Source organism: Saccopteryx bilineata, chromosome 1 (genome assembly GCF_036850765.1).
Source record: "Saccopteryx bilineata isolate mSacBil1 chromosome 1, mSacBil1_pri_phased_curated, whole genome shotgun sequence".
NCBI classification, from domain to species: Eukaryota; Metazoa; Chordata; class Mammalia; order Chiroptera; family Emballonuridae; genus Saccopteryx; species Saccopteryx bilineata.
Window position 1 is genome coordinate 228,972,763 of NC_089490.1, and position 14,113 is coordinate 228,986,875.

Below are 14,113 nucleotides of genomic sequence, written 5' to 3' on the forward strand. Positions count from 1 at the left end.
TATAAATATCTACGCACCTAATACAGGAGCACCTAAATATATAAAGCAGACTTTGATGGATATGAAGGGCGAGATCTACAGCAATACTATAACAGCAGGGGATTTCAATACCCCACTAACATCACTAGATAGATCCTCAAGAAATAAAATTAATAAAGAAACAGCAGACTTAAAGGACACACTAGATCAACTTGATTTAATAGATATCTCCAGAACCTTTCACCCTAAAGCAGCAGAATATACATTCTTTTCAAGTGCTCATGGTACATTCTCTAGGATAGACCACATGTTAGGGCACAAAAGTGCTCTCAACAAATTTAAGAAGATTGAAATCATATCAAACATTTTCTCTGATCACAATGGCATGAAACTAGAAATTAACCACAACAGAAAACTGAAAACTACTCAAACACTTGGAAACTAAATAGCATGTTATTAAATAATGAATGGGTTAATAATAAGATCAAAGAAAAAATTTAAAAAATTCCTAGAAACAAATGATACATCAACTCAAAATTTATGGGACACGGCAAAAGCAGTTCTGAGAGGGAAGTTCATAGCATTACAGGCATACCTTAAGAAGCTAGAAAAAGCTCAAATAAACAACTTGACCCTGCATCTAAAAGAACTAGAAAAAGTACAGCAAGGAAATCCCAGAGGTAGTAGAAGGAAGGAAATAATAAAGATCAGAGAGGAAATAAATGACAGAGGCTAAAGAAACAATACAGAGGATCAATGAAACCAGGAGCTGGTACTCTGAAAAGGTAAACAAGATCGATGAACCTTTAACCAGACTCACCAAGAAAAAAAGAAAGAAGACTCAAATAAATAAAATTAGAAAAGAGAGTGGAGAAATAACAACTGAAACAACAGAAATACAAAATATTGTAAGAAAATACTATGAAGAACTGTATGCCAAAAAATTAGACAACCTAGATGAAATGGACAAATTCCTTGAAATATATAATCTTCCAAAAATTAATCTGGGAGAATCAGAAAACCTAAACAGACCAATTACAACAAATGAGATCGAAACAGTTATCAAACTCCCAACAAAGAAAAGTCCTGGGCCTGATGGCTTCTCAAGTGAATTCTACCAAATATTCAAAGAAGAACTAACTCCTATCCTTCTCAAGCTATTTCAAAAAATTCAAGAGAAAGGAAGACTTCCAAGCATCTTTTATGAGGCGAGCATAATTCTGATTCCAAAACCAGGCAAAGACAATGCAAAGAAAGAAAATTATAGGCCAATATCCCTGATAAATTTAGATGCTAAAATCCTCAACAAAATATTAGGAAACCAGATCCAGCAATATATGAAGAAAATCATTTATCATCAGATAGGATTTATTCTGGGGAGGCAAGGCTGGTACAATATTTGCAAATCAATCAATGTGATTCATCACATAAACAAAAGGAAGGAGAAAAACCACATGATAATTTCAATGGATGCAGAAAAGGCATTTGATAAAATCCAGCACCCATTCATGATCAAAACTCTCAGCTAAGTGGGAACACAGGGAACATACCTCAACATGATAAAGGCCAACTATGACAAACCTGCAGCCAACATCATACTCAATGGGCAAAAATTAAAAGCAATCCCCTTAAGATCAGGAACAAGGCAGGGGTGCTCCCTTTCACCACTCTTATTCAACATAGTTCTGGAGGTGCTAGCCACAGCAATCAGACAAGAAGAAGAAATAAAAGGCATCCAATTTGGAAAAGAAGAAGTAAAACTATCATTATTTGCAGATGATATGATATTGTACATAGAAAACCCTATAGTCTCAGTCAGAAAACTACTAGACTTGATAAATGAATTCAGCAAGGTGGCAGGATATAAAATTAATACTCAGAAATCAGAGGCATTTTTATACATCAACAATGAACTGTCAGAAAGAGAAGTTAAGGAAACAATCCCTTCACTATTGCAACCAAAAAAATAAAGTACCTAGGAGTAAATTTAATCAAGGAGATTAAAGAATTGTACTCGGAAAATTATAAAACACTGATAAAAGAAATCAAGGAAGATTCAAACAAGTGGAAGCATATACTGTGCCCATAATTAGGAAGAATAAACATCATTAAAATGTCTATATTACCCAAAGCAATCTATAAATTCAATGCAATACCAATTAAAATACCAATGACATACTTCAAATATATAGAAAAAATATTCCAAAAACATTTATGGAACCAAAAAAGAACATGAATAGCCTCAGCAATCTTGAAAAGGAAGAATAAAGTGGGAGGTATCACACTTCCTGATATCAAGTTATATTACAAGGCCATGGTACTCAAAACAGCCTGGTACTGGCATAAAAACAGGCATTTAGATCAATGGAACAGAACAGAGAATCCAGAAATAAACTCACACTTTTATGGACAACTGATATTTGACAAAGGAGGTAAAAACATACAATGGAGTAAAGACAGCCTCTTTAACAAATGGTGTTGAGAAAATTGGACATCTACCTGCAAAAAAATAAAACTAGACCACCAACTTACACTATTCACAAAAATAAACTCAAAATGGATAAAAGACTTAAATGTAAGCCGTGAAACCATAAGCATCTTAGAAGAAAACATAGGTAGTAAGCTCTCTGACATCTATTACAGCAATATATTTGCCGATTTATCTCCACAGTCAAGTAAAATAAAAGACAGGATAAATAAATGGGACTATACCAAACTAAAAAGCTTTTGTACAGCTAAAGACAATAAGAACAGAATAAAAAAACAAACTACACAATGGGAGAACATATTCAACAATACATCTGATAAGGGGTTAATAACCAAAATTTATAAAAAACTTGTAAAAATCAACACCAGGAAGACAAACAATCCAATCAAAAAATGGGCAAAAGAAATGAATAGACACTTCTCCAAAGAGGACATACAGATGGCCAATAGGCATATGTAAAAATGCTCAACATCACTAATCATTAGAGAAATGCAAATTAAAACCACAATGAGATAGATACCACCTCACACCAGTCAGAATGGCACTCATCAACAAAACATCACAGAATAAGTGCTGGTAAGGATTTGCTGGTGGGAATGCAGACTGGTGCAGCCACTATGAAAAACAGTATGGAGATTCCTCAAAAAATTAAAAATCGAACTGCCTTTTGACCCAGCTATCCCACTTTTAGGAATATACCCCAAGAATACCATAGCACTGTTTCAAAAGAAGAAATGCACTCCCATGTTTATGACAGCACTGTTCACAATATTGAAGATCTGGAAACAGCCCAAGTGTCTGTCAGTGGACGAGTGGATTAAAAAGCTTTGGTACATTTATACTATGGAATACTACTCAGCCATAAGAAATGATGACATCGGATCATTTACAACAACATGGATGGACCTTGATAACATTATACTGAGCGAAATAAGTAAATCAGAAAGAACTAAGGACTATATGATTCCATACATAGGTGGGACATAAAAATGAGACTCAGAGACATGGACAAGAGGGTGGTAGTTACAGGGGGGATAAGAGAGGGGAGGGGCGGGGTACAAAGAAAAGCAGATAGAAGGTAATGGAAGGCAATTTGACTTTGGGTGATGGGTATGCAACATAATCAAATGTCAAAATAACCTGGAGATGTTTTCTCTGAACATATGTACCCTGATTTATCAATGTCACCCCATTAAAATTAATAATTTAAAAAAAAAGAGGCTGCTCAACACAAAAGCTTTTATTTTAAATCTTCTGCCTCTAAACCAGATTATACCACAGGGAGATAAAGAGTTGGACATTGTAACATAATTAGCAAAATTAGTAAACAGATGTACTTTTATAAACTAAAAATATATATATATGGACATAAAGAACTAAGATTTGAACCAAAGCTTTGAAAAATGTGTCTAAATAAAAATTGTTGGATTGGGGTTTAAAGGTTTGACACTGGCTAAAAATGGAAATAATTTCTACATACAATCTATATCTATTTATATATAATTTATGTATAGTTATACATCTATATAATAATAATAATGGACCAAGGCCATTGGCAAGCCTAGTTTCCAGGAACATTAATTATCATTTCAACCCTGGCCAGACAGGCTGGTTGGTTAGAGCATCCTCCTGAAGTACAGAGGTTACTGGTTCAATCCCCACTCAGGGCACATATAGGAACAGATCGATGATGTTCTTGTCTCTCTCTCCCCCCCCCCCTTTAAAAACAATAAAATAAACCTTTAAAAATTATCATTTCTCTCTACAGGTCTTTTTTATTAAGCCTTTTTATAGTTCTTGGAAGTTTTTAAAAGTCTTTAGAGTATGGATAAGGGTTCATATATAGTTCAAAGACCAAACTCCAAAGCAAAATCATAAACATAAGAAATGGCAGGTCCCAGATGTTTTCTTTAAACCAAGTGTTCAAATATTCTAGATTTAAGTGGTGACATTTCATTTTGAGGGCTAGGAGAGAGGCAGGTATATTAGAACCTAATTCCATTAATTTTTTCCTACTCTTCAGAGACATGATCTAAAAGTGAGTGTCAAGGAACAGAAAACTCACTATAAGCTTTGGGAAGACCTATACGTAATTCTTGGGTCTCCCATGTAATAACACCAAGTCCAGAGAACTATCACTTGTCATACTTTTCTGCAGAAAACTTTGTATAAAAGAGTCTGTAGACAATCTGCCTTTACGCCCTAACAAGAGCATTAGCTACTTAGCTATGATCAATCCAAAGCCAGCCCCTACTCAACACAAACTTTAGGAGGTAAGTATTACAAATGCAGAAGACAAAGCCAAAAGGCATAGCAAATAAGCAAGTAGACAATTGAGACCAAAATATCTCTAGAGGTGAAATACTGAACTGCTGAAACACAGGCAGAATACAACTGAACAGAAAGAAATGTGTCAAGTCCTGTGTTTCGGTTTAAAAATCAGTTGTACGAGGACAGGACCAGACTAACAGGAGTTCCTATGAAAATTCTGGAGTCGAATCAGATTCTCTCCCAAGGTATTTTCTAGTGAGCACTCAGCGAATTAGAGCCAATAAATAACTGTTTATTTGGAAAAAAAGTTAGCAATTCATCATAAGAATGTATTTCATACGAGTGAGTGTGTGTGGTCTGTATAACAAAGCAAATAGGGCAAAATCTTAAAAATAGGTGAATCTAAAGAAAGAATATATAACTGGTGACTTGTACTATTTTTATTTTTGCAACTCTATTCAATTTCTATGAAATACTCCTCAGTTAGGTTTAATATTTCAGGAGTTGACACAATATTTCTTACCTGCTTGGTCATTAGTTCTTATGGGAAAGTCTGGAAGTAGACTATATATCACTTCTAGGGCCTGCCCCTCCTCCACTTAAATTAAGACAAGTTCATTCATATAAAGTGCTGGGTCTTCTCATATTTGCGATGTTTTCATCAATCTCCATGCCTGAGATAAGTGCTAAAATAAACCTCAATATTTGTTGTTTTTTAAATTCACATTGCAACCCTGGGCTCAAACCTCTCTACATGATCCTAACGACCACATGAATTTTAAGAGCCTCCACCATGTCATTCTCATGGAGGGGAAGGGATTTCTCTCCCTGCCCCCTGCAGACAATAAGGGACTGTACCATCTGCCATCTGTCTGGTATTTAAAAAACAACAATAATACCAACTAAAAGTCTTTCTGATTTTCCTTATCACCAAGCATTCAAAATTCTAAAAAACCTAAGAGCTAAGAAACTCCTTCCAAACACTGCAGACAGCTCTGACCATGATTCCCTAATATGTCACTGGAACTGGTTAGCTTCTCTCCCCTCTGCCAAGTCTTTTATCCAGTAGCTTTTCTTTTCCTTAAAATATTAAAAACCTAGTAACAAAGACTAAGGGCAATCATTGTCTTTTCTAAAGTATTTGTAACTATGAGGTATATCATACCATTTTCAAAGAAAAATTCATGTATGATTTCATGGGATGCCTTACTCTACACAATCCTAAGTCAAGTTCATTTATATAATCCAACCAACTACAATTTAGTTTTAAAACAATTTTCAAACAACAATAATGTAAACAAGTGGCTCACAACCATAACCACCTGCCTGGAGGCTGGATAATCAGCCAAGAGTTATGGACTCAGCAGGTTGGACAAGGCTGTACTAATAAGACCACAGTTATTTGGGCTGCTCTGACACCCTTAGTTCCTATGAGGCCAAGGTCATCTTAGTCACTATTTGAGAAAAGTCTAAATTAGCGGAAGAAACAGGACAGAGAGTGATACTGAAAGAAGGGATCCACACCTGACCTGTGGTGGCGCAGTGGATAAAGCGTTGACCTGGAAATGCTGAGGTCATCGGTTCGAAACCCTGGGCTTGCCTGGTCAAGGCACATATGGGAGTTGATGCTTCCAGCTCTTCTCCCCCTTCCGTCTCTCCTCTGTCTCTCCCTCTCCTCTCTAAAATGAATAATAAAAAAAAAATTCCAAACTTACAAAGAAGGGATCCAGGCCCTGGCTGGTTGGCTCAGCAGTAGAGCGTCACCCAGCATGTAGAAGTCCTGGGTTCAATTCCCAGCCAGGGTACATAGGAGGAGCAACTATCTACTTCTCCACCTCTCCCCCTTTCCTTCCCTCTCTATCTCTTTCTCTCTTTCTCCTCCTGCTGCCATGAGTCATTGGTTCAGAGCAAGTTGGCCCTGGGCACTGAGGATGGCTCCGTGGCCTCACCTCAGGTGCTAAAATAGCTTGATTGCTGAGTAACAGAGCAACGGTCCCAGAAGGGCAGAGCATCGTCCTGTAGGGGGCTTGTTGGGGTGGATCCAGGTCCAGATGCCTGCAGGAGTTTGTCTCTTTACCTCTCTCTTTAATAATAATAATAATAATAATAATAATAAAAGAAATGTCCACTGGGTCTCAGCCCATCTTGTTGAGGGCCATGCTTGCAAGTCAGCAGGAGATAAACACTCCACCTGGTATCTCCCTATCCAAAAGCTGTGTTCCTCAGCTATTAAGAAATTCTCCCTTTCATAACAAATGACAGGAAATAACTTTCTAACAGGGTATGCAGCTAACTGAGAATGAACTGTATATTATAAAATTGATCACAAGACATTATAGAACCAAAAAAAAAAGTTCAAATTACATCATATATTACAAACTGATAAGTAAGAAAAACACAGTGTATAAGTATGCACATATGAAGAGAGTTTTGGTTATCACTGTTTTCATAGTTCTTTCAATGTGCATATTCAGTGTTTCCCAACCTTTTTTGTGCCATGCCCCACCTTAACCTTTCTAAAATTTTTATGTCCCCCCCTATGTAACATACATAATTTTTAACATTAAAAAATTGATTTGTTCACTTAATAAACATAAATGATAGATTCTAGGAAGAAATCACTATGAAATTGTTAACAAAACGCAGTAAGTAAAATTTCAAAACATATAATGAAAAACAGAAATTTAAATTCCAAATAATTTTAATACAGATTTTTCTATATTAATTTATTATTTTAATTTAGTGTGATCCTTGCGCTTGATGCTTGCTGCACAGAGATTTTATATTAGGTTCCAATTTGTTAGCTTTAGTCTCAAGTCTCCACGTTGTGTTATATCCAGCCGATTTCTTTATTTTACCAGTAAATCATTTACAGCACTAAATCCACATTCAGCTAAAAATGAAGGTGGAAACGGTAGCAATAGTTTTCTTGCACATTTGGTTGAATTTGGGTATTTGATTTCTGTTTCCTCACAAAGCCATGCCATCGCTCCTTTGATATTAAATAAAGCTTTAACTGACTCATCACTTTGCAATTCTGCGAGTTCTTCTTGATACTGCATATTTGATATATCAGACAAATCCACTAACATTGGCTGCATCATCCATGTTGGGAAATCAATTTGTTTTAAATCAGAAAATCTTTCTTTTAAATCAGCCAATAGAATATATAGAATATTCAAATGATTGACAATAACAAGTAAAGCGGTATCACTTACTTTACATTTTTGGAGCCAATGAAACTGTTTAAAGTTTTTGTTGTTAATATGTTTCTGACATAACTCAATATTGGTAATGAAACCAAATATCTTTGCTTTTGCATCGACAAGAGTTTTATTTGTTCCTTGAAGTTGCTTATTTAATATATTTAGTTTTTCAAAGATATCGGCTAAATAACTCACAAATGCTTTACCATCTATTGTTAACAGATACTTCATTTCAGGTTTGTTGCTTAAAAAATCACTAAGAGTATCAAACAGTTCCATAAATCTTTTCAAACTGTTTCCTTTAGATAGCCATCTTACTTCAGTATGAAGTAAAAGTCTCACATGGTCTTCATTTTGTTCTTCACAAAATAGCTTGAAAAGACGCTCACATTTGGCACTAGCTTTAATAGCATTAACACACTTCATTACTGTATGTAATACTTCATTCAGAACAGGCGAGATGTTTTTAGCTACCAAGTTTTCCCTATGAATAACACAATGCACAAGAATCATTTCTGGATTCGCATCTTTCATCAATTTTAAGCAGCCATTTTTCTTGCCCACCATATTGGGAGCACCATCTGCAGCACAAGCTGTTATATTTTTCATTGGTATATCATTGACATCTAAGTAGTTTTTTAGCTTATTATATATATCTTTGGAGGTAGTGGTGCTTTCTAATCTTTTACAGAACAACATTTCTTCAGCAAAATGTCCTTTATCAATATAGCTTACGTAAGTTATCAATACTGCCTCACTGTCTCTCAAAGTTGATTCATCCATTTGCAAAGAGAATTTTCTTGTTTTCAGCTTTTCAATAAGTTGTTTTTCAATATCCTCATTCATTTAATCTATTCTTCTGCTAACAGAATTGTTACTGAGTGGCATAGCTTTTACATCTTTGTCATCTTTTTCAAGAACCGTTTTAAGAAATGCTGATATTGATGGTTTTATTAAATTCTCTCCTATAGAGTGATTTTCTCCAGTTTTAGCGATGAATAAAGAAATTTGATAACTAGCCTCAAGAACACGATTATTAGTTGAAGTATGAGCAGTAAATAGAGACTTTAATGTTCTTTTTTCAAAATTTTTCTTTAAAGTTTTAAAGTAACTCAAATCTGAATTAATATGAGCACTATGTTTCGCCTTCAAATGCGCCTCAAGACGACCTCGTTTCATTGATTCGTTGGTCAAGCATTGCTGGCATAAAAGACAAAAAGGAATCTGCTCATCGTGAACAGCGGGTATGAACCCAAATTTTAAATATTCCTCCGAATATTGACGAGTTTTTTTCTTGCTTGCACCACTCATTTTACTATGGGCTATAATAAAAATAAGATCAATTAAAAACTAATATTAAAATATGTGTTAAAATATATTCAATGTGACATAGAGTAAATGTATACTAAAAATTCATATTTATTTAAATGTATATAACACATTTACTACACTACCACTGCAAATCAAAAGGTGTCTATATTTTTTCCACTTGACAAAATTTTCTGAAAAGTTATGCTTCTAAAATTAAAATTGTTGTGCATGCACTATTATAGCCCCAATAATATTTATAAAATATTATTGCTTTCTAGCCCCGATGCAAGAAGTACTTAATAAAGAGTTTAATATTGATAAAAATAAAATCAAATACCAATTATATCTATACAATATATATATATGTATATTTATTAAATCAACGAGCTTTTACAACAGTTTTGACTGACACTTATTTCAAATTAACACCAACTGAATGATGTGAAACACTACAGAAGTTGCGATGGGCAATTAGGTGAGAATAACTGCGTTGTTTAGCGAGTTTTTAAAACGTCCGGGGTTCCCCCCGGCAGACGGCACGCTCCGCGGTGAACCCAGGACGAAGTTTACTTGACGACGCCAATCACCCAGCTGATATTTTGGTCTCGTCAAACGAAATTATACTTAAAATTATTTACCGCAATTATTTAAGAATTGCATTTTTTGTTAAATTTGGCACCAATATCTAGCATTGCATTTACATGGCCCAGGGCGAAAGAGTTAAAATCATGTGGAGTCCATTTTCAAATTGCCCCCCTTAACTATCGAACTGCCCCCCTGTGGGGCGTGGGCCCCACGTTGGGAAACACCGATATAGATCTTTCGCTGTAGCAGAAATGCATCTATAAGAATGACTAGTAATTTGCTGCACCATAATAAAAAAATTTGCCACAATTGGTTAAACTATAAAATACATCTAAATCCTACAGAATAACACATAGAATTTAAAGCTAAGAAATTTATGCTACAGATAGAACAAAGAATAAAAATCCCAGAGATTATCCAGAACACAAGGCACTCAAATTTCAAACATACCATTCAGACATATAACTAGAAACTTGCCACAAAGGGCAGGGTTCTCGTGTGTCAAAGAGAAACGGGTCCTCTACCAAGAACTAGACCAAAGACCTTCATATATAAAGCTTTATCTCCCAAATACCAAGGGAGAGGAGGAAGACTACATTTTTTTAAAACCAATATGTGGAAAACTCAGAACAAACCTTATCGGAAAAACAATATTTTCTCATTGAAAGACAAGATTAAATTATAGAAATGAAATATATAGATATCTACATAGCAGTTAATTCAATAACTAAAAACCAATGTCATCTTTTCATTTCCTAATTTGAACACTATTCAATATACTCATTTACATGTTAAGGCATTGTTTGTTTAGACACTGCTTTCCACTGATAAATATCAGCCATGCTACTAAACATAAGGAAATTATACATCTCAATCTCAAACACAGATCTTTTTTCAAGAGTTTATAAGCTATAGTTAATATTGTACATTTGAAATTTGGAAGAAAGTAGATCTTAAGTATTTTCACCACACAAAAATAAATAAAATGGTAGCAATGTGAGGTTGTGATCTGTTAATTAGCTTGATTGTGGTAATCATTTCACAATTCATATGTATATCAAACCATCACATTCTATGCGTTAAATATATACAATTCTCATTTGTCAATTGTACATCAAAAAGCTGGGAAAAGAAGAATTTATAAGCTAGCAAGACACCAAGGCACCAGTAAACATAAAATGTTTTAGTTTATGTGAATCAGTGCAAAGTCAGGGCACCAAATCAGATCTAAAAATTACCTGTACCAATAGAGTAATTTTTTAAAATAATGAAATTTAACACTTGAAACATGAAACACCGAAAACAAGCAAAAGAATCATCAGATATCACCCTCCACCAATGACAATGTTATGGTTCCCCTAGCTGCTTTGCTCAGTTTGTGGCCAACAAACGATTCACTTATCATCTAATTAAAGCTATGAGAGTTTTTTGTTTTTGGGGGTTTTTTTGTATTTTTCTGAAGCTGGAAACGGGGAGGCAGTCAGACTTCCGCATGCGCCCGACCGGGATCTACCCGGCATGCCCACCAGGGGGCGATGCCCTGCCCATCCGGGGTGTCGCTCTGTCGTGACCAGAGCCACTCTAGCGCCTGGGGCAGAGGCCAAGGAGCCATCCCCAGCGCCCGGGCCATCTTTTGCTCCAATGGAGCCTCGGCTGCGGTAGGGGAAGAGAGAGACAGAGAGGAAGGAGAGGGGGAGGGGTGGAGAAGCAGATGGGCACCTCTCCTGTGTGCGCTGGCTGGGAATCGAACCCGGGACTTCTGCACGCCAGGCCGTCGCTCTACCGCTGAGCCAACCGGTCAGGGCTGGAGAGTTTTTCTTTATCACACTGAAGTGAGACACTATATGATGCTGATTAGGAAGTACATATTAATTGCATCCAATAAAACATAAATACAATGTATACAGTAACTATTTCTTATTAATTTTTTTATTGATTTTTAGAGCGAAGGGAGAGGGGTGCTGTAGAGGATTGAGAAATATCAACTCCTGGTCATTATTTCTCATATGTGCCTTGACCCAGCAAGCCCAGGGTTTTGAACAGGTAACCTCACCATTCCAGGTTGATGCTTCAGCCACTGCATCAACATAAGTAGACTATACAATAACTATTTATAATTAGCTCCACTAATGATTAACAACAAGCCCATATATTACAGTGGTCCCCAACCTTTTTTGGGCCATGGACTGGTTTAATGTCAGAAAATATTTTCACGGACTGGCCTTTAGGATGGGACGGATAAATGTATCACGTGACCGAGACAAGCGTCAAGAGTGAGTCTTAGACGGATGTAAGAGAGGGAATCTGGTCATTTTTTAAAAATAAAACATCGTTCAGACTTAAATATAAATAAAACGGAAATAATGTAAGTTATTTATTCTTTCTCTGCGGACCGGTACCGGTCCATGGCCCAGGGGTTGGGGACCACTGATATATTACACATTGGCCATTAAGGAAAACTAAATGTGTTCATGTGTATATCAAAACAAATCTTGGGTTTCAATATTTTTTTCAAAATATTGCCAATGGCAAATACATTTATTTCCTTGTAGCAGAAATAAAAAGTAACCATAAGTTCCTAGTAATTTAGCCTGACCAGGTGGTGGTGCAGAGGACCCAGGTTTGAAGCATGGAGGTAGCTGGCTTGAGCACAGGCTCACCAGCTTGAGCGCAGGGTTGCTGGCTTCAGCGTGGGATCATTAACATGATCTCATGGTCGCTGGCTTGAACCCAAAGGTCACTAGCTTGAAGCCCCAAGGTTACTGGCTTGAGCAAGGGGTCACTGGCTCGCTAGAGGGCCCCTCTTCCCCCCATCAAGGCAGGTATGAGAAAGCAATCAATGAACAACTAGGGTGCCGCAAGTACCAGGTTGATGCTTCTCATCTTTCTCCCTTCCTGTCTGTCTCTCTCTCTCACTTAAAAAAAAAAGAAAAGTTCTTTGTAATTTAGTAATTGACTGTACCCTAATCTAAATTGCTCTTACTGGTTAAACTCAAAAACCAAACCCAACAGGGCAACGTCTAATATTTTGTGTTTGAAAATTAGGCAGGAAAACAATGAATTGTAAACGCAAATGTTGATAGCTGGCTTTCCATGTAATTATCACCATAAATCCTAATGCACTTGAAAATTCATTCCACGACAAAGGAAATAAGCATAAGCCCGAACTCTGCAGGGTAGAGAAGACTCCAAAGGGAAAATTTTGGTTGGCTTGCTTGTATGAAACAACTTTAAAGAACTAGATCTGTTTAATAAATATATACATGCAGCATAAGTTGGAACCTGAGTGAGGAAGAGTTCAGGTTCCTGAGGAATGTAAAATATTTTCCTGAAATCCACATGGAGAAGCAGAAGCACAAGCGCAAGCGCGCGCCTGCACACACACACACATACACACCACGCATGCACTGCCAGCACTAACTGAAAAGGAAGCAATAGGAGATCAGCATCCAATAGGTAGCTGATCATCTTTCTGATCCGTTAGGTCAAGACGTCCTTCTCATCAACGACCATCAGAGGACTGACCCCTCCTCTGGAACCTTCCCTTGTAAGCCAACCTTTGCTATCTCGTGCTACCCTCCCAATCAGCCAAGTCCCAGGACACTCCCCCACACGGGACGACTCTCCTCCGAGATGCATCCCTACCCAGTGTTGCCCGCAACTCCCCGTCCCCCAGCCTCTTCAGCCTTAGGGTCCCGGTGCCTCCCTCCCTAGCTCCTTACCTCTGCCCTTAGGGCTCTCCGTGGTCTGGAATCATGGTCCCCTCCCTGAAATCGGGGGTCCCGATTCTTCCTCCACCGGTGTGGAGGATCCCGACTCTCCCGTCCCTACCCGGTCTCCCCGTCCAGCAGTGCCAGGCGCGGCAGCGGGGCGGATGAACATCCACTGAGGACACAAGTGCCTCGAGCGCTCCAGCTCGGATCTGGACCAGAGCCGGGCTTCCGCCTCACGCCGGAAGGCTTTAGTGACTAGAACCGGAAGTCCCGCCCTGCCAGCTCCCTGCCTGCGGAACACTGCAGTCTCTCTTCTCTTTCCAGGGGATCAGTGCAATCGCTTGACCAGGCATCTTGTCTGCTCACGCCGTGGAAGAGCACGGTGATTCAGACCCTGACTTCCACCCTCACGATCTAGTTGAAAGTTGATGTGAAGATAGAAGTTAATCACAACCCTACACAGTACAAGTGAAGTGATACTGCTTCATCACCTACCATGCTAGCACTCCTTTAACAAACCAAAACAGACGAAAACCCCTCAGAGCAGTGAACTGAGGCAT

General features: G+C 37.5%; 1 protein-coding gene across 9 annotated transcripts in view; it reads right to left on the reverse strand.

The window, feature by feature from the left end:
* DISP1 (dispatched RND transporter family member 1) overlaps nucleotides 1-13,780 on the reverse strand; it is a 193,888-nt gene extending 180,108 nt beyond the window's left edge. For 8 of the 9 annotated variants that reach the window (XM_066237679.1, XM_066237651.1, XM_066237607.1 and 5 more), the window contains exon 1: nucleotides 13,563-13,780. The gene's annotated coding sequence lies outside the window, so the exon portion shown is untranslated. The remainder of the gene's footprint in view (nucleotides 1-13,562) is intronic. The other variant, XM_066237642.1, reaches the window with a different exon arrangement.
* Between the last annotated feature and the right edge of the window lie 333 nt (nucleotides 13,781-14,113).